The 27,007-nt window shown below is 47.2% G+C and overlaps 1 long non-coding RNA gene across 1 annotated transcript; it reads right to left on the bottom strand.

Annotated features, from left to right (window-relative positions):
• Positions 1–24,408: 24,408 nt before the first annotated feature.
• Positions 24,409–26,740, bottom strand: LOC136446266 (uncharacterized). The gene is made up of 2 exons (XR_010757544.1): positions 26,462–26,740; positions 24,409–25,672 (listed from the first exon to the last, which is right to left on the bottom strand). It is a non-coding gene; the product is annotated as an uncharacterized lncRNA (long non-coding RNA).
• Positions 26,741–27,007: the final 267 nt, after the last annotated feature.

The following is a 27,007-nucleotide window of genomic DNA, read 5'->3' as shown; positions in this document are numbered from 1 at the left end:
TCATGAAGAACAGTGAAGTGAAGTGTGAAGAAGACCACCTGTCCAAGAAGACTGCTTTTCTTCGGTCCCAGGGTGGTCGTCTTAGACAGTACTGTACTTGTGTACTTATTGGGATATATCTCTCCATAAAATGTGGGCTTCATAGACGGTAGCAATCACATATTACAGCGGAACTGAAACTTTCGAGAGAGAGAGAGAGAGAGAGAGAGAGAGAGGCTTGACGCGATTGAAGGTAAAACCGACCCTCGGCCAGACGTTGCCCCGGGACTGACCCTGGGCCGCAGAGTGCGAACCGGTACCCGCCGGGAAGACCGCTGCGGCCCCTGGACTCCGGCCGGCCCGGGCCAGGAATGACGGGGTCGATTGCGCCCGCCCTTCTTTTGAAGACCTCGTGGAGTGTAACAACCAGTCGTCGCCGGTGGCTGGCCGGCGGCGACCGAGAGCAGTTCTCGCCCTCTGCCCGAAGGAGGCATTGGACTGCGGGACACCCGCTCGAAGTCCGACGTTTAAGGATAGGTCACTCGCCCGCTAAACCGATTGCATCGAGGCACAGACCACAACATCGTACCGGGGTGCAAGAGAAGAGCCGTCTCACCTAGGCCCCGCCGTGAGACTCACTCAACCATACCACGCAGACGAATCCTAGTCAACTCGCCCCAAGTCCAACTCGCCCTAACTATTCACTACCAACTCGCCCCAAATTAGGGCTTATTAAACTTGGTTTTATATTGGTTTTATAGAGCAGAGAAGACAAAGAAGGAAAGAGAGACAGCAACCTTAGATCTCCTCTGATGTCCAAACTGTGGACGAGACTGTCACGCCAGGATTGGACTTCAGAGCCACATGAGAAGTTGCCGAATCCAGAGTTCTACCATCATCTGAAAAGATGGAAGGATGCCTACTAATACTGGTTTTATATGCATGAATCCTACTTCTAAATACTAGTATTACTTGTACATGTGCTAACAAAACGGTGTGACTCTAATTCAACATTTCTTTTTTGCTGAGCACGTATTCAGCAACGTACTCGGCTGGCGGACCCGGTCGGCATGTCGGCCCGCCGTGCCACCGTGTACGGCCGCTAGCTCTAGTCTCACTCGGCTAGACATGCAACATGGCCCGCCGGCGCCCCCGGCATTCATCAGCGTTAAATGCGCAGAGAAGAGAAGGTTGAAATTAGAGTCACAAGGCTTTCTTAGCATGTAAAGTAATATTTAGAAGTGGGCGAGTTGGTAGTAAATTGTTGGACTTGGGGCGAGTTGACCTGTTACCCCACGGAGACTCACGACGCGACGCCCCTCCGCCAGGATGTTTGCGGCCCCAGTTGCGCTCACCCGCCCAAACTTTTCACCGGGAGGACCTGACTCCGTCCTCGACGAGGCTACTCGGGGTGGCTCGCTGCTTTAGCAGGGTAGGGAACGACGGAAACTCGAGGCACCCGACAAAGCTTCAAGGGAGCTGCCGGGTCCGCCGCCAAGCGAGTCGGCATGGGCGCTCCTGGCTCTTCGCCTGCGCTGTCCAGGACGTCTGTCAGCACTCCGCCGGCCGAGCATTGATCGCAAGACCGATCGGCCGGCGTCGAGGTGTGCAGACTCGCCAAACTTCTTCCGTGCGGAGCGCTGCGACCGGTTCGACGGCGGCCACGTCCCCGTGGAATGTGCCTGGTGCCTTCGGGTCTCGCTGCGCCCGCTGTCGGACCGAGGACAAGCAATCGACCGCCACGCTGCCCCACGCCTTTCGGGGCAGGGACAGGGGCCGGGCACTGGCCCCTTCGCGTGTTGTTTCCACCGAGACGGACTGTTCCCATAGCCAGTGCGTTACAACGGCCCGCGCGTCGTCGGCGACGGGTGCGCCAGGCAGCTGCAGGGCGGCCGAAATCAGCGGCGATGTCCGGTCGCCCACCCGACCCGTCCTAAAACACGGATATAGTACAAAACCAAGAGGGACAATGAAGGTGAAGGGCCGTCCGTCGGTCCGAGGTGGGATCCCTGCCGTCGCCGCTCGAGTGGAGCCGGGCCTTGAATGCAAGTGGTAAGCAGAACTGGTGCTGCGGGATGAACCGAACGCCGGGTTAAGTAAGGCGCCCGATGCGGACGCTCATCAGGCCCCAGAAAAGGTATTGGTCGATACAGACAACAGGACGGTGGCCATGGAAGTCGGAATCCGCTAAGGAGTGTGTAACAACTCACCTGCCGAATCAACTAGCCCTGAAAATGGATGCGCCGGAGCGTCGAGTACATGCCCGGCCGTCGCGGCAGTATGCTCCGGCCGAGCCAAGCCACGACGAGTAGGAGGGCCGCCGCGTTGAGAGCCGAAACCTAGGGCGCGGGCCGCCCACGCGGGCCGCCCACGCCCGAAAGGCACATTTAATTCGCGAACGCGGAGATGGGCGCCCGGCCTCGCACCGGGTCGTCCAGTGGGCAAGGAAAGCGAACCCGGAGACGTCGGGCTGGGCCCCGGTTAAGACCGTCGTGAGACAGGTTAGTTTTACCCTATTGATGAAGTGTTGTTGCGATGGTAATCTTGCTCAGTACGAGAGGAACCGGCGCAGGTTCAGACATTTGGTTCAGGCGCTCGGTTGATGAGCCGATGGTGCGAGGCTACCATCTAAGGGATTATGACTGAACGCCTCTAAGTCAGAATCCAGCCGAGAAAGCAACGATATGCTTGGCGCCTCCTGGAGTAGCCTGGTATTCAAACCTATTATAGCTCCCGAGGCGATACCGCTCTCCCGCGGGGAAAAAGTCTAGTCCGCCGGCGATGTATGTCCTTGGTGCTGAGGCCTGTCCTGAGGGAGGAGCGCCGTTCCGATGTCAGAGTCCGTGCCTGTGTGCGCTGGGCTGCCCTGGCCTGCCCGCTGCCGCCCGAAGTAGTATCGGTGCGTGGACGGTGGCCTACCTCGTTCCGATGTGCAGGTAAAGGGCGGCAGGCCTGTGAAGGCCGTACCGATGCGGTTTAAGTGCGGGGACGGTGGCCGACCCCGGTCCGATGAGCAGTTAAGGGGCGGCAGGCCCGTACAGGCCGTACCGATGCGGTGTAAGTGCGGGGACGGTGGCCGACCCTGGTCTGATGTGCAGTTAAGGGGCGGCAGGCCCGTACAGGCCGTACCGATGCGGTGTAAGTGCGGTGACGGTGGCCGACCCGTTCCGATGTGCAGTTAAGGGGCGGCAGGCCCGTGCAGGCCGTACCGATGCGGTGTAAGTGCGGGGACGGTGGCCGACCCCGTTCCGATGTGCAGTTAAGGGGCGGCAGACCCGTGCAGGCCGTACCGATGCAAGTGCGTGGACGGTGTCCGACCCCGTTCCGATGTGCAGTTAAGGGGCGGCAGGCCCGTGCAGGCCGTACCGATGCGGTGTAAGTGCGGGGACGGTGGCCGACGGTGTCCACCTGGTCCGATGTGCAGTTAAGGGGCGGCAGGCCCGTGCAGGCCGTACCGATGCGGTGTAAGTGCGGGGACGATGGCCGACCCCGTTCCGATGTGCAGTTAAGGGGCGGCAGACCCGTGCAGGCCGTACCGATGCAAGTGCGTGGACGGTGTCCGACCCCGTTCCGATGTGCAGTTAAGGGGCGGCAGGCCCGTGCAGGCCGTACCGATGCGGTGTAAGTGCGGGGACGGTGTCCGACCCCGTTCCGATGTGCAGTTAAGGGGCGGCAGGCCCGTGCAGGCCGTACCGATGCGGTGTAAGTGTGGGGACGGTGGCCGACGGTGGCCGACCCCGGTCCGATGTGCAGTTAAGGGGCGGCAGGCCCGTGCAGGCCGTACCGATGCGGTGTAAAGTGCGGGGACGGTGGCCGACCCCGTTCCGATGTGCAGTTAAGGGGCGGCAGGCCCGTGCAGGCCGTACCGATGCGTTGTAAGTGCGGAGATGGTGTTCGACCCCGTTCCGATGTGCAGTTAAGGGGCGGCAGGCCCGTGCAGGCCGTACCGATGCGGTGTAAGTGCGGGGACGGTGTCCGACCCCGTTCCGATGTGCAGTTAAGGGGCGGCAGGCCCGTGCAGGCCGTACCGATGCGGTGTAAGTGTGGGGACGGTGGCCGACGGTGGCCGACCCCGGTCCGATGTGCAGTTAAGGGGTGGCAGGCCCGTGCAGGCCGTACCGATGCGGTGTAAGTGCGGGGACGGTGGCCGACCCGTTCCGATGTGCAGTTAAAAGGCGGCAGGCCCGTGCAGGCCGAAGGATGTACTGATGCGGTTTAAAGTGCGGGGACGGTGGCGCTCCTCCAGACCGTTGCCGGCCCGATCGAGAGGACAGCCCGCCGTATGTCCCGCCACGCCACGCCGCGGCGCTCACGCCGTGCACTCTAAATCCCACAAGGGGGAGAGGACACGCGAGAGACACCGGCAGACCGCCGAGTCCGTCGCTGCCGTAAGGTGGGATCGCGCCGTAAAAGTGGCCGCGAACCCTCGGGAGCCTGAACGCAGAATTCCCGGCCACACCTGACCGTTGCTTCCCTTCAACACCCGAGCCGTCCCGTCATGCAGGAACGTTCCCGCACTCTCATGACCGACTGTTCGCCGAGGAGGCGGACGGCCGGGTCTTCGACCACCGAGTCCGCAAGGCTTACTCGCACGCAGACGGAAGGGGCAAGCCGTTGCCTTTGGGCCGGGTCGCTCCTCCGAGGAGAAAGACGGACCCGGGCTTCGCCTCCACGGAGGATTGCCCCGGCGCTCGTTCCGGTCGCCCTCGGCACGGTCGTCTTCACCCGCAAGAGTGGAGGAGCGGCCGCCTTCCAAGCCGGTTGTCGATCTCTGGCTGCCCTCGCGGGGAGTGGCAGCCTTGTCGGCGGGGTACAAAAACGACTGGCGAGAGAGTGTGCGATTTCTCGCCGTCATTTCCCGACCCAGTAAAAAAATGACCACTTTCTCAAGGTAGATTGAGCAACATTCTTTTCAATGTAAACCACCGCAACTTGGTCACATCGGAGGCCAGAGGCGACCTCTCCCGCCGACCGCCCACACCGTAGCCGGTCCCCGCCCGAGCCCGTCACGCCGCCACCCCCGCTACCATCGGGGCCGCCTGACACCTCACGCACCCTGATCGGTCGCCTGGCGGAGCCACGAAGCCGTCCGTGGTGGTCCGACTTAGCCGGGTGATTTGGGCTGACTCCCTGCCGAAATTCCAATTTGATCAATTTCATTCAGGATCCATTTAATTCCACTTCGTTCGATTTCGTTCAATTTGATCCATTTCGTTTTATTTAATTCCATTTCGTTTATTTTCGTTCAAATTCATTCCACTTCGTTCAATTTCACAATGGAAAATAAATCATATTTCATCAATTCGTAATTAATCTTTTTTAGTTGATATAACAAATTAAGAATCAGTGCGTGCACACTGCCTAGCCTAGAAATAGAAAAAGGTCGGTATTATAATGTAATTTAGCCAACCAGAGACGATGTCCCTCATGTCAAGATAGCGTCGAAGATGAATATCATTTTCTAATGTCCAGCCTATACAAGTACTGTAGAATGTGTAGATAGGCGAAAATATGATCACCTGTAAATCTAGTATCCAAAAAACTTGCCAAAAACAAACACAGACATTTTCAAGCTACTTATATATATCTACGTACTTAAGCCAATGCATTTGTAGCGCTTTACAAAAGAGAGAATGTATTGTAACAGACAGAAACGTTTAACACACAATATGTCATTACGCCTTTTACGTCCATATCCCTATAGTCATAGTTTTTAGAATAGACTATGCTTATAAATTGCTTTGTCATTCTTGCCATACATTGTACCATGTACAACTGTCGAGGAATAAAGTTCATCCATCCACTTAATTCCATTTCGTTCGATTTTGTTCCATTTCGTACGATTTTGCACTTCCTACAGCTGTACACCCCCACTCACTCATCCTCACATAATCTGGGAATGGCAAGTGGCGCCGCTAGCTCTGCATACTGTCCTCCACGCCGTTCTGTTTGGGGCCGCACACCCCTACACACATGAAATGGTACATTCCGTCTGTCGTGGCCCGCCTGTCATGGCCCGCCTGTGATGGCCATACTAGCCATACTCGCCACTCGGAGACATCCCCCACTCACCTGATGTGCATGGGCTCGTTAAAGAATTCGTCAATATGTTATCTATCAATGTCGCTGAGGTTTTTGTTATTCTTGACGGTTTAGTGATAGTTGGAAAATAACTACACGAATACAAAGTATTTAGGAAGTCCGCAGTTAATGAGTGATTTTCACTTTTTAGAAGATCAAGATTGAAATCGCCAATCAAATAACAGTTTTTGCCTTCTTTATCGATAGCATCTAAGGTCAGGGTAAGGTCACTTATGAATGTTTTTATATCCGAATTTGGGGGCCGATAAATGCAGCCTATTATAAGGCTCTTTGCCGTTGTCAATGAAGATGCGGGGATTTCTATAAACATTGATTCAATTTGTCCATTTTCTGCTTGTATAGCAAGATCTTTACGTTCTATGAATTGCATGCTCTCGTGTAATAAGACGGTCTCAGGGCGGAAGGGCTGGCGGGGGACATCTTTGTTGTGACAAGTAAGTTACAGTGTTAAAACGTTGTTCTCACATGTAACAATTTAGACCTGAATTGGTGTAAAGGCCACATGTGCAGGTGAAAGGATCCTAGAGGCAAGTGAGTTTGTGACAAATAAGATTCATGTAAAAGAGGTCGATGAATATTAAATTACCTGCTCTGCTCACCCAAAATGTGAATCACCTTTCGACAGTCTCCAGTTCTCCAATTGCCGGTCACCTCCTGAGAACTGCTGTCAGGACTGCTGTCTTGTCGCAAGCGCTAAGCGCTGCCTTTCAAAGAAAGGGGGCTTAGGGGGACACAGCAAAACTTATCTGTGGAGGAAAGACAAGCAAACATTGTAATGGCATAATAAAAGGACAACTTGTTGTATGTATAATCTTCATTGAAATCGCTGTGAACAAAAGACTGGCGTAAGAAAATGCTGTTTGATATCAAATTCATAACTCACCCAAAATGTGAATCACCAGTCGACAGTCTCCAGTTCTCCAACTGCCGGTCACCTCCTGAGAACGCTGTCAGGACTGCTGTCTTGTCGCAAGCGCTTAGCGCTGCCTTTCAAAGAAAGGGGGCTTAGGGGGACACAGCAAAACTTACCTGTGGATGAAAGACAAGCTATAATCGTAATGGAGGCCAACTTTTTCGTATGTATAATCTTCATAGAAATCACTGTGAACAATGCAATGCAAACCAAAGGCTGCGGTAGCTCGGAATAGCTTCACATCTATAAACACACAAAAAAGAAGATATTGTTTTCTGCTGTCATTTGTCTCCACTACTGATTTACAATTACAAAACTATTTTTCCAAAATGCATAAAATAAAGTTAGAGGTATATACAAATAATAAGAGAAATGTTTTGAAGCTGCAACCAGTTTTGTCAACACCTTCTACAAGATTTTAACCTACTATACTCTTGGCGTTTCTGCTGAGATTCTGCAGCTGCAGCTGTGCCCAGAAAATTAACTTAAGATTTAACTTCAATTACTTTGTGTATTTTGATCATTCTTATAAACCTCGACACTGGAGCTGCTAAGTCCAGAAATACATACATACAGCAAGCACTTGCGCCTTGCATACAGCTACTTCGCACAGAAAGGTCACGCAAGAAAAACTGCAAGTTTCCCTGGGACAGAGACTATAGGCACACTTTTCATGCTAAAAATTCATGCATATTCCTCTTGTTAAAAAAAAATCAGCCGCGTATAGAATAACGGCCGTTGTAATAACACGCCCTGATACGTCAGGAAATCACACAAAAATCAGCTAGTTCCAGCAAAAATTATACAGTTCATTACGGACTAATTACTCCTGGACATCATTAAGATCATCAGTCATCACCTCTTGACCTTCTAAAATTTTCAAAAATTTATATTTCACCCGATCTTCACCCGAGAAAGCTCCGGTTTTTCCATTCACAAGAGCGTCTTCTCCAGATTTGAAATCCGCATGTCTCAAAAATCGCTCTCGTTCCCCAGGCACTCTGAAAGCCTAGAAAGGCATTAGTTTGCTGGACCCTGGGGTCGACATTTTTCCGGGTCACGTGGTATCTTAATGAGCCAAGAAGGCGGCACCGGTTGTCCAATAGCGAGTTGCTATGTGAGTGGTCCTTCCACTCCTATCGTTGCTTTTCTTTGCAAGCCGGTATTTGTACCGCATCTGTCATTTTTTTTCCTTACCTGGGCCACTGTCCGGCGGAACCCCTCTTTCTCAAGCCCTTCAACAATCCTTTAAATCGTCTGAGCGTTTCTCCACGTCTCGAGTTTGGCGAGTACGCTTTCGTCGCTCCATAGACCTAACAAACGACTGGGTCCGAGGTGGTCGTGACGACGATTCCAGGATTTCCATTTATTGCCGTCGCACGATTGTTTTGATCGTCTTTAGACGGCCAAAAAATACCGTCGCCGGCGACGTTGTGACGACTGTATGATGTCGCCTGTGTAAAGACGCCCTAAGCTGGACAGACGCTCTCTTAGTCTACCAAGTAGTCTCTTGAGGTCTTCTCTGTGTGGCGTTGAATGTCTTCTATCGTCGGACTTGACATGATTAGCTCGTCGACCATGTTGACTTATTCAGTCTCCAACTCGGTCTTGCTTCTCTTCTCTTCTAGTGGTAAGTAGGCACGACTGAGGGTATCCGCCAGGAACAACTCACGTCCTGGTTTGTATGCTATCGTGACGTTGTACTGCTGTAGACGCATCAACATGCGTTGCAACCTCCTTGGGGCTGCGTGGAGAGGTTTTAGGACGATCATTTGCCGTGGACACCATGTCCTTCAGGGTCTCCAGCATCTTCTCGTCTGCGTCCAGCCACACAAACTCGCTGTCTTTCACAGTCAGCTTCCTCAAAGGCTCACATATGTCGCTGAGCTTTGGTAGGAACTTGGCTAGGTACGTCACGAAGCCAATCAGTCGTTGTACTCCTTGTGCGTCAGTTGGTCGGGGCATCTTAGCTATTGCTGCGACCTTGCCAGGATTCAGTTTCAATCCTTGGATTGTGATGAGATGACCATGGAACGGAACTTCTTGCTCTCTGAGCTTGACTTTGTCTGGATTCAAAATTTGTGGTTGCGCAAAGATGTCAGCACATTATGCAAATGGTTTGTAGTTTACCATTTTCCTCGTAGTTTATGCAACGGTAATCTTAGTCACTGAGTTACCAAAGTATTTCAGACAGTAATGCTGGCACATCATGCAAATGACTTCGTAGTTTTTCACGGAATGGACTCTACGACTTGAAGACAGGGGGACGATGTCCACTTTGGCAACAAAAAAAATGTATTTTTTTGTGAACAGGGAGTTCGGGTGTTGAATCCTCCCTGAATCGTCTTGTGTCACCCCACTCGTACTCAACTTTGAAATTAATTTTTGCAGAGTTATTGTCTATGGATTTGATCTCGCCTATAGCTCATAGGCGACTGCGACGGTGTCGCCTACTTTTGCACCCTCAGCATCCTGTGTCCACGATGTCCGCATTAGCTGTCCTCCGCTTCTCCTCAGCCGCCTTCTGCTGTTTAGCTGTTCGCTTCACCTCAGCTGCCTTCTTCTGCTTTTTAGCTGTCCGCTTCTTCTTCTTAGCTTTCTCAACTGGTGCGTTCTTAGCTGGTGCGTTGTCCTCAGCTGGTGCGTTGTTCTCAGCTGGTGCGTTGTCCTCAGGCCAAAGTTCACCATTACAGTCATGCGCAGAGGGTCCATTTGTATATGTATATGCTATTTAAAAGTAGCTGTAGGAGGCTTCTTTGTTGGAAGAGGGTCTGCATGGGGGGGTCCTTGCAACGCTTAACGGTAAATTCAGGCCAGCCGATAACGCTTAACGGTAAATTCAGGCCGGCCGATAACGCTTAACGGTAAATTCGGCATTTTTAGAACATGAGATACCCCTGAAGACGACGGTTTTTGCCACTAGTCGTCCTGATCTTGGGGCAGGAGACCTATTACGCTATGCCATTCTCGCATGCCTGCTCTGAACCCTTTAAATTCGGCGGCGACAGGAAATTTCATGATCACGATGACGAGCGCCGAAGGCGCGACGAAAATTTTGAAATCTTGACCCTCTGAAATGCTATTTCCTGCATTCTGAGGGGGGATTTTGCTGAAGAGTAAGCTAAGTTTTATGACATCTCTATTTGAAAAAAAAAAACAGAAGAGTTTCAGCTTGTTTTTGAGGGGCGTCACGCCCTCCAGACCTCGCCGGAGCTGCGACATGCTCCCGGGGAAAATTTTTGACACACTGAAACACTATTTCTTGCATTTCGATGGGCAAATATTACTGGTAATTTAAGTTAAGTTGAATGATATCTCTGTGAAAAAAATACGGACGAGTTTCAGCTTGAGTTTGGGGGTCGACGCCCTCCTGACAATATTTCTTGACGGAGGCCCGGCATGCACCCGGAGAAAATTCTAAAATCTTGAACCGCGAAACACTTAATTTCCTGAATTTTGAGGAGAAAACTTTGCTGGTAGAATGAAAAATAGAAGTGTTTCAGCTTGAAATTTTGTGGGGGGGGGGGGGCGCCCTACCGACATATTTTCGCCGGAGCCGTGTGGTCCCTGGAGAAAATTTTGAAATCTTGACCCACTGAAATGCTTTTTCCTGCGTAACGAGGAATTACTCAATAACGCTTAACGTTGAATTCAGGATGACAAATAACGCTTAACGAGGAATTAAAACGACCAGTAACGCTTCGCGATTAATATACCGATAACGCTTAACGGTAAATTCAGGGCGGCCGGTAACGATTAACGGTGAATTAAAATCGCTCATAACGCTTCACGAAAAAGGGCATGCAGACCCTCTTGGAAATGTTGGTGTTTTTGAGCTGGAATTGACAGGTAAGGGTTGTGGCTATTTCATTTAGTTAGAAAAACAGGGTTTTAGCCGTGTTTGAAGTGTCCGGTACACTTTGAAATAGGTGTAGTTTGGATGTGATCAGGTCTTGTGAAGGGGGGTCAAAGGTCATCTCGCCATGTTTTGGCCAGAATTTCACCACTTTGCGCCTGTGGAAAATCGGCGAAACTCAGTAGATTGACACTTTAGAGGTCAGACTACGCTGCCAATGTGAGTTTTCCATGACCTAAACTTCAGGTAGGTGACCTTTAACAGCCTTTTTCATATATGATCATCATTGAAGTCTATGGGCGAGTGAAATGCTGTTCTTTACCCCTCAGCTGGTGCGTTGTTCTCAGCTGCTGTCTTCTCCTTAAACAGGTATCGTATTTTGTCGTATACCAGTATTTAATGCTTTTCATTGATTTGCAAATGAGCATATTTTAGATGATGATAACGCATAAGGATCAGTGAAATCTGATTAACGATATCCCCACAAACCATAAGTGAGCCTCGCAGGGCTACGCCACCGAATATCTTCCCCAGACGGATGTACACAAGTGCCGCCAGAAAGTAGTACGCGACAAAGATGGAGCATCCGCTCACCAAGTGTTCACTTTGAAAGTATTGACATCATTTTCCGATCATGATACAATATTTTGCCCAGTACGTATCAGAACAAAGTCTGTTTTCTCTAATTTATTCGTTGGAATACAGCTGGCCAAGTCCGGTGGCGGATGAATATGGGCAGTATCTCTAGTCGTGCAGTCGTCCACTTCATTTGGAGAAGAAAGGGCGTTGGCGGTAGGTAAGGACTTCCTTAGCTCCTTTTGCCTCTACAGATTGTCGTTCTTGTTATCTTAATTTGTAGAATGAATCTTCAAGATGCATGTGTTGTCTTATATAGCTATCGATATATTGTTATGAAGGGTAGTAGGCTGATTAGGCCGGTTAGTTCAGTCACGCCGTGTTGTATAAGACAGTGTATGGAATGTGTCTCGTCACGAACATTCAGTTTTCCCTTAATCTTAAGATTTTGTCCCGAGTAGCCAGATTATAATTGAAGGCAACGTCCTGTACTATGGTGTTTACGCTCCTTTTAGATGTACCGATTCTTGACAATTTGGTAAGAAATTGTGAAGCTGGTCGCGGCTGACATCTGTGATTGATTATCTTGTTAACGAGGTGGCGGACGGGAAATGCCTGGTTTACTGAAGTACATGGTACTTTTTTTTAAAACTGGCCATACAGCCTGGCAAACGGAGTCTTATTAGTGCTGTTGATATGTTGAAGTATAGTAATACTGTATGCGCAACTGGTATTTTTTAAATCAAGAAAAATACACGCCAACTGTCGTATTTGCAGGCTGAAAAAATGGCCGCTACCGATTTCTTATGCCACTAGTTATGGTTAGCCGCTAACCCTTTAATGAATTTCCAATGTCTATCCTGGCATTGTCTGTTCCAATGGTCATGCTAGACAAGGGAATTTTGATGGCCGTGGGTTGCTTCACATTATGTTAGACAAAGCAGCTAATTTGAAATTTCATCACAGGAGTATTGCATGACTAAATCTTTGTTTATCTGTGTTTCTTCTACATCAGCTTCTGGAATGATCTGACAACAACTTGACGTTTGCTGTCGAGGACTTCCAGATGACAACATCTACAGAAATACAGCTCTAGTAGCTGCTCTACTATTTGTAACGTCAAAGAGGGAAACTATCACAGTCCTCTCGTTAAGGCCAACATCTGTATGCAAGGACGATTGCAACATTTGCACCCCCTCACCCGTAATATTTCAACTGCACCCAAATCGTTGACACTGGCTACAGAGCAAACAGCGTAATTACATTTGTATTGTGACAGAACATCCAGCTTACTCAGAATTTTTTAGTCAGGTCTATTCTTACAGCTGTCCAGCCTCTTGGAAACCCAGACTTCGGGGACTGTGCCTCTGGCTCAGTGGGGGCTGGTTCAGTTTAGTTAGATGGGTTTGCTTGATGTGAAAGTCATTATTGAGAGATGGTCAAAAGGCGTTGTTCGTATTTGTATTTGTTGCCAGAGTTCGATATGCTCAACCTACTCAATATGCCTTCTGGGTTTTGAGTTATAGGGTTGTGGTTTTCTACTAACTAGCTCTTGTAACGTCTGGCTCCTGCTCCAGTGGTAGAACTTGGCCACTAATGCCGTGGCGCTCTCAGTGTCCTGGTACGCAGGACTCGCACTAGGGTATCGACGTCTCCTCGCTCCCGAGTCGTAAGACATGCCACCTCATGTCTGGCATCCCCTTCCAAGTGGCGCCAGACTAAATGTGCTTGAACAGCGGTGAACATAAAGACATTTTTCTGTACCTAATAAGTTCTCATGAGTTAGGGACTCATATAACGACTCTCTTAAATACGAAAATCTGTATGAAATGGACAATTTTGTCCGTAATAGTGTACTGCGTCCGGCGAACCAGTAGAGCGTATGTGTAAGGCAGTCGGAACTTATGTTTTCCCTCCGACCTACCCCACGACGGTTTGCAGACAGTCCCGAAACCGCCTACCTGCTGTGATGTCCGAGGGATAGGCTAGGAGCCCCGACGATTCGTGTCGATGTCATAAACAGTCTTTGGCAACCAACTGACAGGATAAACAAACAAGGGGAAACAGAGGGCTTTCCCGGGGACTTACACCGCAAGCCTCTGGATACATGTGACAGTTCCCTTGATCCTCAACAACCTCTCACGTAAACCAGAAACACACTACACTCGCCACTGCTAATTACCTGTCAGGCTCTCTTCTGTATCCATGTCTGTGACGGATAGAAGTTTTTGTGATTACTGTGCATTTATTTGTCAAAATTTTACAAATCTTACGTCACAGAGTTACCAGCATTTCCCATGACCAACTGCAATTAGAATCTGTCAAGAATAACTTAATACCAATATCAAAATCCAATCACTTACTGGAATTATTAATGACTAGTTTGTAACATTAGTGTAAGATCTACATTTATATTTGTAAATACAAACAGAAAATTCATTCATACTTCAGTTAAAATGCTAATGAGCAAATGCCAGGGAAAGTGTTAATATTTTATGAAGATGATAATAATTTCATAACTAAAAAAACTGGAGATTGAAACCTACCTCAAAATATACTTCATCAGGAGATTTGGAAGTGGAAACTCCCTCTCGGGCCTTCTCTTTACCTGTAAGACCTGGTTGTTATAAGGTACAATTTTGTCTCAGAAAGATCCTGTTTCACCCCTCTTTTACAGTTTATCAATACACAGTACTATTGATCTGTTTTCATTTTTTAATTCTAAATTCAGAAAATACCAATACCTATACTGATGATTAAAAGCAATACAAAATCTATCATCATCTCAGCTGGCATACTTTATCAATATACAATATCTTTTCCAAGGAGCATTTACTCTTTTTAGGAAGACTTGTAACAGTCCTAAATTTCGAAGATTACATGTTGATGTTGAGCATGTTTGCAACAGTTTGCCCCGCCACGTTATCAGCCCATTCGCCATTTCGTAAGCCATCAATGTAAGACTAGTACTGTTGGTGTTGTTGCTCTGCAAGTGTATCACATTTTGTTGGTACTTGGAATTTGGCAAAATCTGGGAAACCGGAGAAAAGTTCCATAGCCTCTTCGGTTTCTGCGTATCGATTGAGCTGTTTTCTTATCTCGGGGCTGAGACTTATCTCATGCTCATGAAAGAAGCAGTCCCCATCACCAGCCACATCTATGATCTTCAGATTTCCTTTCCTTGCCAATTGCCTCAAGACGAGATAGAACCTTCCGCCGAGGAGTTGAAACTGTTGGTCAGTAAGGAAAGGGCATGGTGGCTGATGTTCAGCGGGTGCGACAGAAAAGTATTCTCACCGTCCACAACTTCTTCCTCCTGTAGTAGAGAGTCGTATGGAATACCCCGCAAGTTTTTTTAGGAAGGGTTCTATGGTAGGGGTTGCTTGAAAACTTTGGTGATCACTGAATGGGGTGGAAAAACAAAGAATTGAATGATTAACTCACCGATTGTCTGACTTGTTCGCACTTGTGCGTGCTCGCCTCCTTACTGTGGCCGGACCTCCATACAAAATGAATGCGTCGGCCCTATGTGGAATTTTCTCAGAGCAGGGTGGCCATAGCGAGGCGAGTTTCGTCACGTTCGAGTTTCGTCACTTTTCGTCAGCTTGGTAGCAACTTCCTTTCACTACAGTACCCAAGCCGTCACATACCGATTTCTCATGGCTGCTTTCATGGAAGTTATGCATGATGTGTGTCTTTTTTCTAACAGAAAGGTCATAGAAATCGTTTTTGCCCATGTATTGAGCTGCACAGCCGTCGGTGAATTCATGTAGCCTCTGGAGAGAAGTGCCAAGCTCCTTTTCAATTATGTCGATCGCAGTATCTTCAAAGGCTTTAACATCACTTGCTATATTTTGTGACTCCAATGATGGCATGTTCACAAGCAGAGTCTCCCCTGCCTGTAAATATGCTATCATCGGGTGCAGGGTGATCCTATTTTGGTCAAAGAATGCTGACTGGCCTTCCGGCTGGAACCTGCAAGTGTAGCTTATATTTTTGTTAACATTGTTTAATAAGGTTTTTTTTTAACCAGTGATTCATCTCAGCATAGCTTACATGCGACAGATCAGTGGGTACGGTACAATAACGTATGTTTCTGTCAGCATCCCAAGTGCGATCTCCATATTTTGTACATGTTTGTGTATGTTGATTGCCCAAGCATCCCAGACTGATTTGGCATACCTGTTGCTTTCTTGGGTCTTCATCGGTACAATGTTCTTCTTCTTGTCCTCGTTGACATATGTGGGTATAGGGGCAGCGAACCTCGATGATGGAGGCTTCGTGGAAGTGAAGAACTGGCTGTATAGATGTGTATATCACTGACATGTGCTATCTGAGCTGCCCCCAACAGTTAACTTAAGAACTCTAGTGACAGTAGAACACGCACCCCTGCTCGGGGACATGTGGAAGACGTTAGATTGGTGGGTGGGGTTCGGGGTGGTGTTGTCCGGAGAGCGGGGTGGGTGGTGTGTATGGGGGGCGAAACTGAATAATCACAGTAGAACGCAATTTCTGTAGACAGTAGACACCATGAGTGCGGCAATGTCCACTGTTAGCACATGTCTTTCGCTCATTATTGATGTTATCAGGCTCCAGAGATAGATGTTCTTCCGCAACACAATTCCTTGTATGACAGACATGAGAAATATGCCTTTCGGCAATAAACCCGTTGTAAAGGAAATATGCCACTCTGTGTAGGCGTACATCTCGGTCCCACTTGGATGCTTATCCTGCCATAGCCTTACGTATCCACCCTTCCATCAATCAAAAGACAAGCTCTGTCACCTTCAGACACTCCTGCGCGGATTCTCTGTTAGTAAGACGACTTGTACCCCTCGTTCCATGCGCTAAAGTCCGCCATTTCGATGATAAACAACACGTGTTTTGAATTTTCGGCCTGGTCTACTCCCCGGGTCTGTCATCAATCTCACTGGAACCGCCCGGGTCAGGATACACAGCGTCCCGGTTAGCAGGCTGCCTCTGAAATTTGATACGTTGTAACAGATGATCTTTTGGGTAGGATCTGGGCTATTTCTCTTACGTGGATATACGTCAATCCGACGTGTCTATAACTATACGATGTGGTCTCACCACACTAAGACGTGTCTATAACTATACGATGTGCTCTCACCACACTAAGACGTGTCTATAACTTACGATGTGCTCTCACCGCACTAAGACGTGTCTATAACTATACGATGTGGTCTCACCACACTAAGACGTGTCTATAACTATACGATGTGCTCTCACCACACTAAGACGTGTCTATAACTTACGATGTGCTCTCACCGCACTAAGACGTGTCTATAACTATACGATGTGCTCTCACCACACTAAGACGTGTCTATAACTTACGATGTGCTCTCACCACACTAAGACGTGTCTATAACTATACGATGTGGTCTCACCACACTAAGACGTGTCTATAACTTACGATGTGCTCTCACCACACTAAGACGTGTCTATAACTTACGATGTGCTCTCACCGCACTAAGACGTGTCTATATCTATACGGTGTGCTCTCGCCAAATAGCAGCAAGACTGTTCGGTTTACAGTTTGATGTGATATTTATTCAGAATGCTGCCGACGATAACAGTTCGTTAGTCTATTAAGGTCGGCACCACCAGTAGGTAACCAAATCCCAACTCAGTGAGACCCGCCGAAAACTGGCCTTCCACTTTGGGGCCTTCTACTTCTTGATACTCATTTCTTCTCACCTGTCCTACGGTCCAGTATCTTTGCTTGACTGGCTCGCTTTTCCTTTTTTTGTTGCGACCAGCAGGATACGCAGCGAGTTGGTCTGCAGGCTCGTTAAACTGCTGGGCCGAGCGTTAGGAATTATACACTACATGGATTCGACCTCTCGCTTCTTCTTATTGGTAAAAATGTAAGAGAAGGTATGGCTTTCTCTAGTGAAGGCAGCTCCGTTGTTTGTGCATGTTCCATGTATCGCTCAATCCTCTTCTTCAAATGATACAAATCTTTACCACACTCTTGTGCCATTTTCTTCTGTTTCAGTCTGCCATGATTGTTTTGACAGCTCTGGAAGCCCATTTCTTGGAACACCCATATCGAGTGTTTTTTTTCGTGGCTAGGAATGACATAGATGAGATATGAAGCAATTTTTTAGTCTACTATATAAGGTAAAAGCATTGATGCAAGTAACGTCTTACCTTCCAGAATGCTGAGAGTAAACTCTCTGGGGTTGACATTCTGTGGCACTGGGATGTTCTCTCTTTCGCAATAGGCCAACATTACCTCCAGGTATAACATGGGATTAAGCATCGAAGCCATGTCTGAAAAAGAAAACGTCGTTTTGAGTCCGAAAAATGTCATGAAATAATACTTTCAGCGGCGTAGTTTAAAAGAAACTTTTCAACAATGAGATTTTTAAAAGAACTTCCAAATTTTAAACAGTTGCAGATAAGGCACCAGCCGATAGACCTGTGGAGCCTGGGATGTCAAGGACTGTCTAATATCTTCAATGTTCAGGTTCCGGATGTCCTCTAATGATTGTATTTTCCTACTGAGGATGGTTTTAAACTGAAAATCGCTTTCAGTTCCCGAGTTAACACATTGTCTACATGTTTCTTCAATGGAAATTTTCTTCAATCAACAAGCATTCACTTATTATAATCATTATATTTTACATAAACTGTTAGTACAACCAATTTTCCCAGGCTCTAACATTCAATGTTAGTTATGTCAGTCACTGTATTGAAGTTCTTTGTGACTATTTAGCATAAAGTATTGAATAAACTGTGGAGCTAATAACTTTAACTAATGGCTAGATTTTGAAAATTCTGTTGGAATTAACATATGTCCGTAATTCCCAACGCACGTCGACTCGCTGGTAAACTTAAGTGGCTTCATCCTCACAGGACTTGTCGGTAGGACAGACAAAATCCTTTAGGTAAGCCGGTTGGCGAACCTGACGGGCAGGGCGTTTGGTGACACGTGGCTGTTGTGGTGGCACTGGAGCCGTTGACGTCACTGGCCGGGCAGGAACTGTTGTACTAGCCTCGTCGTCAGGAACAGAGGTCATCAGTGAGTCAGCCTCGTCAGGTCCGATCGCTTCTGCTGTCGGCTCAGGAACTATCGTTGGCGTCAGCGTTTGGTCTCCCCCGTCAGGGACTGCTGACGTCGACGGCCCGCCAGGGGCTGCCGCCAACACTGGATTCGTCTCGTCAGTTCTTTCCACCGTCGTTTCCGGTACCAGCAAGGCATCTGTAACAGAAATAACATCGGGGGGTTCCCCTGGTTTTGCCCATCCCTGGGTGGGGCTTGGGGTACATCCTCGCCAATCGGCCATTATCGTCGGCGTTATCTGGATCCCTGTCAAAGCGCTGTGAATTGAAAGGGATTATATTCTCGAAGTGGACGATTTTCTTCTCTCGGCACCCCCTGCAGTTCGTAGGCGGAATCTCCTACTCGCTGCACCACCGTATATGGTCCATTATACTTACGGCCCAACTTACGGGCTAGACCTTTGCCCAAAGATTGGTGAAATGTGCTTGAACAGCGGTGAACATTTTTCTGTACCTAATATGTTCTCCGTCGTATTCAAAGACCCATATAACGACTCTCGTCAATACGAAAATCTGTATGAAACGGACTATTGTGTCCGTAATAGTGTACTGCGTTCGGCGAACCAGACGAGCGTATGTGCCGTTGAACCTGGAGAACCAATATCAGACGGATCGACCATATTCCGGGTTTTTGCCAGGGTTCAGCGACCCAGATGACGCCTTTTGTGGACTCTAAAGGGAGCCGACTTGTCAGCGCTAGCTATTACGAATCCCGCCATCGGTAACTGATGGAGAGGAACTCCTATTCATTAACGTAACTTCATTATCAGAGACGAGGTGTGCAACAAAAGAGGGACGTAACGCCCGTACCGCAAAACAACTTCCGAAACCGGGCATCTTTTCTAGAGTAGGAACGTCCTATGTGTATTATCAGATAAGGATCACAATCTCAGCATCGTCACAAAGATGCCTTCTGGTGACAACATTATTACAACTCAGGAGTGCAGTGCTCCAGAGGAGAAAGGAAATCGACCGTTGAAAGGAAACTAAACTTCTCGAAAACACTACATACCCAACTACTTCCCATGCGGTTGTAGCCTAACCACCCGCAGCTAGACAAATGCGAGCTGCGAAGATACCGCACCACTATGGGCATTAAAACTGCGCTTTCATCAGGGCAGGGACGTCCCTGTCCCTGACATCCCTGAGGCCACCCATTCGTTGTGTTCGTTCCATGTCAGTGGTCTCGCCCTCAGGGTCAGCGTTTATTCCCGGAATAATTGCCAGAGTGTCGGATGATGCTTCTCTCCGTCCAGTGCCTAAAGTTGCTGTCGAATGCACTGACGCTTCTCGATTTGCTCCTCAAATGCCGCTACCTCACTCTGCAATCGGCTGACCGCTGTCTGCGGTCGCCTCGGGGCTGGAGCCGAAAACGGGTTCTCATTCCGAGCTTCTGGGCCGTCCTCATTCCGAGTCGTTCTCATTCCGGGCTTCTGGGCCGCTCTCATCCCGTGTTTAACAGCCAACATGGCCCAGCCTGGTGATCTTACTCCTGTGAGGAGATAAAAGAAATAACAGCTCAGTCATGATAAAAGCATGTCAACATCAAATTCCTGGCAGGGCCATTCGTTGGCCGTAACGGCGAGCATGGTTCTTGTAGGCGAATATGTTAAATATCCAATTCTAGTTGTTTGCTCCATGAATCATCATATATATACAGAGAGCTTATTGGCAGCAGGATCGTTAGTTTTAAGCGTTTTAGATGGGCTTACCTTTGCCTTATCTGACTTCCTCCGGAGGAGGTCCTCAGGGCCAACTCCATAGACGTCAGGGTCAACTCCACGGACGCCATTCGGTTGCTGAAGTCCGCCATGTATTTCTAGGACAGGTTGTTTCGTCAACATTGTCAGCCACCATGTTGTTCAAGTTCATATAATCAAGTTCAAAGATATGCGTACAATTGTCAACGACCAACTCTGTCAACTCTGCACTAAAGCCTGTACAGGCTTCAGCGTTGGTATACAGATGTGTAGTATATTCCTATCCAATTTTGATCTGTCTTGGCTCAGCTCTTACAGTGTCGACTTCACCGTTGTCACATTGGTTTTTACCATTCCCAGTGTGACATCCCTCTACCGAAACATATACACATACAGGAGAAATTGCATCAAGATTCTCAAGCCCTTTCCGTGTTAATTTATTGTCAGATCGTCAATATGACAAGTCATGAGCAAATTTGTTCTTCTCAGAAGATAGCTCTGTCAACAGATTCTGATTGTCTTCTTGTAGATTATCAATTGTTTTCTTTTTGTTCTCTATCTTGCACAGAAAGGCAAACCCGCTTTGCTTTCTATTTGCCAACTAAGTCTTACGGGGAGATACCTAGGCAGATTACATCCTGGCCTTATTACTCTCTTGTGCTGGAGGAGTAAACTTCTGTCTTAGAAACTGCTCTCGGCGTTTCTCGTGCAGTTTCCCTACAGTTATTCCCACCTGTTAATCTGTTTTTAATGTAAAGCACTTGAAGGCTGGACTTTCTGCCACTTGCTCACTGTACAGTTTCAATCTTTCCCTCCATCATCTGTAATGGGCAAATCCACCGCAACGACATACTTGTCCTTGACTGTCTCGGTGGGCTTATTGGTGGGGATGCACATACCGCAGCCGCGGTTGTCCAGAAACTGGACCTTTACTATCGTTTCATTTATAGCCTTCACCTCACCCACAAAGAACCCTTCTTTGTACACCACCGCCACGTACTGGCCGGCCTAGAGGGGCTTGGGTGGATAGGTCCCAACGTCCATTTTTCTCTTCTGTGTGGGGCGTTGTGGAGGTGCGTGGTCACCTGCTTTCTACACTTCACAACTCCTGAACTGTCCACAAGACTTCCTGCAGGCAAATCTGAAGAGTCACATGATAACTCACACAGGGGAGAAATCCTACTGTTGTTAGTGGGGTGAGGGTACACCGGTCCAAGGCAAGGCTAGCAATAACAACTCCGTCGCATGGCCCTTTTCGTGGTCGGCTTCAAAATAATTCCAGCAAGCCGGTATTCCGAAAATGGTTTTATGGTAATGAAGAATGTGGAAAATGGTTTTGTTCCTATATTTGCACGATGATAGCCTCATAATGGGGCATCTTCAGAAGTCCACTCTGATCTTCCTTGTCCCTTTTCATTTGCCCCACAGCATAACAGCTAGCTGCAATCTGTTTGTAGTTGGACCATAACAAACATAAAGGAAGCATGTGCATGCTGTCCTTCAACTATCTGGAATTCCAGGTCGTCGTTCTTGTCTTGATATTCTGCTCTCAGTTTGGCTTCGCCAATCGGTTTGAGGGTCGTCCCGTCATAGAGCTTCAGTCTGTCTCTGCTGGGTTTTATCTGTCTTCCGATCCTCTTGAAGTCACTTTCGCTCATCACGTTGCATGTCGTACAAGTATCTAGTTGACAGCGCAGTGTCTTCTCTTTTTGGTTTCCTTCCCTCAGATCCACATACCATTTCTTGTTTTTAGTTGTCATTTTGCCTACTGTGTAGACTTATTCAGATTCTTGTTATCTGATCATGTGTACTTAGGCCTTTGTTTTGCATACACGGGCGAAATGATTCAAACGCTTGATCTTCGCACACTGCTTATTGTAGGCCGGACACTTTGTCTTTAATCTTGAGTCTGTAATTCAATAACACGCCTTAAAGAGTCTTTCTGGCTTATGTGTACATCTTGTTTGCCTACGTTGGCGACAGGAATCGGGACTCGCCCTCTCCGTACCTCAGCGTAGCAGCTAGCGACTAAGATCGTAGCCGGCAAACAACCTGCGTCCGGCGGTTCCACTAGGACTTGATATGACGTATTGTCCGGAGCTGGCCGGGCCCTACCATAGATATTCATGTCGTGGCCTGCTGGGTTAGTGATCAGCCGACGACCCGAAGCTCTGGCGTATCCTACCCTCCCATCTTCTCTAGCGAAGTTAGCCTGTGTGTGGGCGGATTTTACGGCCTTCTGCCAAACTTAATTACTATCACAGTGACTAGATTGGGTGCTGGCTCTCTGACAGCCATTATCCCCTAGTTTATTCTCCTCTGACATTCATCCCTAGTATCCCTGGGGCTGACCCACCCCCGTCTTTAATAACAATAACACCTCGCTTTGGGAGCGTAATCCAACTCATAGTAGCTTACCAATTTTTAATGGGAAGTCCATTGGCTCCATTGAGCCTGAACCTCTGTCTCCGAAATGTGATTTGAAAAAAAAAATTACCGTGGTTACCTGCGACCCAGTGTAAATCAAACATGTGACTTTGACACCTTCAAAATCCACATCTACAACTTCACATTTGCCGACAGTTCTAGACATCACTGACTCTAACCCTACAGTACTACTACTACTACTACTCATCCCCACCCTTGAACCCGGGACGCACAAGTCTTAGACCCTTCCCGCAAGCCCGGTCCCTCGGCTGCGGGCCTTACTAGTTTGGTGGCATCCAACTTACTCAGGTGTTGTTAGTCAGGTCTATTCTTACAGCTGTCCAGCCTCTTGGAAACATAGACTTCGGGGACTGTGCCTCTGGCGCAGTGGGGGCTGGTTCAGCTTAGTTAGATGGGTTTGTTGGACGTTAAAGTCATAATTGAAAGAATGCCATAAGGCATTGTTCGTGTTTGTATTTGTTGGCAGAGTTCGATATGTTCACCCTATTTAATTATTTTTAAGTCATACGGTCGTGGTTTTCTTCTGACTAGCTCTTGTCAAGCAATGTCCTACCACCGTTATGACTCATCTGACTCCTGCTTCAGTCGGTAGAACTTGGCCACTAATGCCGTGACGCTCTCAGTGTCCTTGTACTAGGGTATCGACGTCTCCTCGAGGTGTACGACATACCACATCATGTCTGGCATTCCCTTCCAAATGTGCTTGCTGTTCAGGGTGTGTGTTCCATGTATTGAAAGCCCTCTGAACGTATTCCCGCCACTCTTCAAAAACAACCCCCGGGTCTCTGCCCGTGAATGTTCGGTCTCAGAGAACCACAATTGTCGGAGACACTGCTGTAAGCGTAGACTGTAACATGGTGGGAGACCATGTAGTGCTGCTGACTTTAGTTCGCACATTTCTGCCAGCTCAGAATGTGGTCTAATCTGCCTATGTCATTAATCACGCCGTCAGCGGTGCTGCGCAGGCGTACTTCTCTTGACCCCAAGATTTGACCCCAAAATCCAAGATGGCGGACGGACTGTGGAACGCCGATCTGAGTACTTACTATGCTTCCTATATCAAATCCTACGGAAGCCACGATACGTCAATCTGAGCTATTATATGTGCCCCCGTTATTTTGAAAACTCTGACAACCGCGGGTAAGCCAGTTGAGAAGTCAAAAAGTAGTTAAAAACTAGATTTGTCCCGTCAAAGTTGACCCACTTGGCGAACTTAGTATGAGAACGCTACGGTCCCCCGGCTTACTTACCTGTCTCGCAAATATCTTCTGCCAGGTTACCGACGGGACGTATGATTTCTGATTTGTTGACGTGAAGTGGAACGTTTCCAGTTCTTACAAGCGTCATAACTACGATAGAGATTAGAGATGTTTTCGACAGTTTTTCACGTGCGTACGGGCTGCCTCGCGTTGGGCCACGCTACATTTATGGTACTTGTACGTTGTCAGTTACGAAGCTGAAATAATTTGCTTGGATGTCGCAAAATTACAAAAAATAATTCAGCCTTTTACGGACCAATTTGTTTGTTTGATTGGTTTACGATATTTAGAGGGGCACTTATATAAGCCGACTTGTCGGACTACCTACACAATACACGACCACGCACACTTTAATTTTAATACCACTCGTAAACACATACTGTTGTATACAGCTTCACTCGCATATCTCACAAGACAAGACAACTAAAAGACCTACAGGTGGAAGGGGCCGTGATAATCTATAGAAAGACGTGACATCACAGCAGGTTAGGTGCATCAGAGGAGAATATCTTTATATACATGAACATATTGGCACCTGTCTCAAAGGAGAATATCTTTATATACATGAACATATTGGCACCTGTCTCAAAGGAGAATATCTTTATATACATGAACATATTGGCACCTGTCTCAAAGAAGAATATCTTTATATACATGAACATATTGGTACCTGTCTCAAAGGAGAATATCTTTATATACATGAACATATTGGCACCTGTCTCAAAGGAAAATATCTTTGTACACAATGTAACATGAACATAGTGTTAACTGTATCAAACTTCAAAGTAGAATATCTTTATACAGTGTGTACATTAATATGGTGTTACCCGTCTCAAAGGAAAATATCATTATATACCAGTACATTAACATGGCGTTACATGTCTCAAACTTCGTCAAAGGCAAATATCTTCATGTACATGAACATAGCATTACCTGCACCAAGTCTTACAAGTCTCTTGAAGTAGGTTGTTCACCTAACTGCTTATAACATGAAGTTACTTTTTGCAAATATACATATATATCAATCAACTTGCTTGTTGTGTTGTGTTGTCACAATGTTCAGCTGTATACTGCCATGACTATATTTACATCAAAGACAGCATGTTTCCACAAAATACAAGATTATAAGTGAAACATCAAAGTTGACAAACATTGTCTAACTTGACTGAACTTGTGAAGAAAGTGTACCACAGACACCGATGAAATGTACAGAACATAGCATATCAATTCATTTCTACATGTCTATATGACAATAATAGTTGACAAAACCGCTTACTTATATATGTACTACCAACACATGTTGTGATAGCCTGACAAAAAACATGACAGATAGAAATATATGTCAAAAATTGCATGCTTTAACAAAGCACATATGTATTACACCTTAAAATCACAACTCAGTCTGACCTGCATCACTTAAGACATCTAGCTGTAAAGCACACTGGATATTGTTTTGGTCAATGGCTTCATTTTGAACTTCAAAGTACAGTTCCAACAAGTCCTCTTTCTTTGTTGATCCAATTCTTTTCTCCATCACAGACAACCTTTCAACATAGTACATCTTCACATCCTCTACTACAAACTGTACAAACATCTCTTTTATCTTCTCGACAATATCAGCTTATTCCAAATATGTTAGAAAACCCCTCACTAAATGACGAACATGAATACTCTCTATCTCCAACAGCATGTCCACACAGGCGACACTTTGTTCTCAGCAGCCCTATGTGGTCATCCTCCAGTTCTTCATCTACAAATACAATGAAATAGGCAAAATAAATAAAAATCAACAATGTTGAATTGTAGGTACACTATTACCAGTATTATTACAACAATCAATCAATCATTAACAAAAAATATCTATAATTCAAGCATTTTTTGATCCAGGACTAACAAAACAGTAGTTTACTATCCATAAAAATTGGATGTAATCTATATAAAATATCATGAAATCCGGAAAATTAATCTGATTTCTTTTTTATTATTGTCACAAAGTTTATAAATATTCAAGGCAATCACCTCGGCGTAAAAACGTGGAACTACGGCGCTCTCATAATACGGGAAGCTATTTCCTATGGACATCAGCGATTTTGCGCCCCCCTCCCCAACCCCGCTAAAACAGTTAATATCGTAACATCGCCCACTTCAAAATCATCAACAATTCTTCCACATAAATACTAAAGGCTGAAACCCATGTAGAAAGATAGCAGAGGGTCTATACAATTCAGGAAAATTATTCATTTTTCTTAAAAACATAGCGTATCGCAACTAGACAGACATTTCTCCGATAGAACCGGTGCTCTATCGACCCAACCGCCATAGAAAAACATACGGAGCAGGCGACTCGAGGCACGAAACCTTCGAAATTCAAAAACATGAACAATTTTTGCAAGACAAACAACCAGAAAACAAAATGGCGCCAGCGATAGCTGACCACGTCAACAATGACAGAAAATTGCTTTGGATAACCTAAAGTTCCCTAAAAATGTGCAGTTAGACCAGCAAAATTACCAAGAAAATGTGCAATGGGAAGTCTTACCTGATGTTTCGCCCGCCATTGCCGCCAGGGAAGAGCGATTTCGGAGAGATTTGCGCGACGAAAAAAGCACTTGCAGACTTGTTCCTTTGTTCTGGAAGCTTCTGTTAGGGTCAAAGACCTTGTTTGACCTCTGAACTGGGCAATACCAATGAATAAATAGGGGAGATAGAAGGGAAAAGTCTAGAAATCGACTGCACCAGGCTCTGGCGGTAAAATGACGTCATAGCCGAGCGGACGATCTGATTGGCTGGCTATTGGCGTCATTGACATAGGCAGATTAGACCACATTCTGAGCTGTCTGCTGATGTGTACCAGGCACCTCTCATGTTTCACTCTGATTGGGCGGACGGCTTCTTCCCGCATTACCTTGGCCATTCCTCTGAAAGTTTGACAGTCTCCATCTGTGATGAGACCCGAGACTCTGACGTTGCTCTCAAGTAAGTCTCTTGCCCTCTTTTCTCCTGACTCCTCTTCGTTTCCAATCGGGGCCTGTTGAGAAGTGCTGAGCACTTGTGTGGAGGAGTCTCGAGTCCGTGAATTTGCACA

The sequence above is a fragment of the Branchiostoma lanceolatum genome, chromosome 12 (genome assembly GCF_035083965.1).
Source record: "Branchiostoma lanceolatum isolate klBraLanc5 chromosome 12, klBraLanc5.hap2, whole genome shotgun sequence".
NCBI lineage: Eukaryota > Metazoa > Chordata > Leptocardii > Amphioxiformes > Branchiostomatidae > Branchiostoma > Branchiostoma lanceolatum.
Note: the sequence above shows the minus strand (reverse complement) of the source record. Positions and strands in the feature narration are given on the sequence as shown.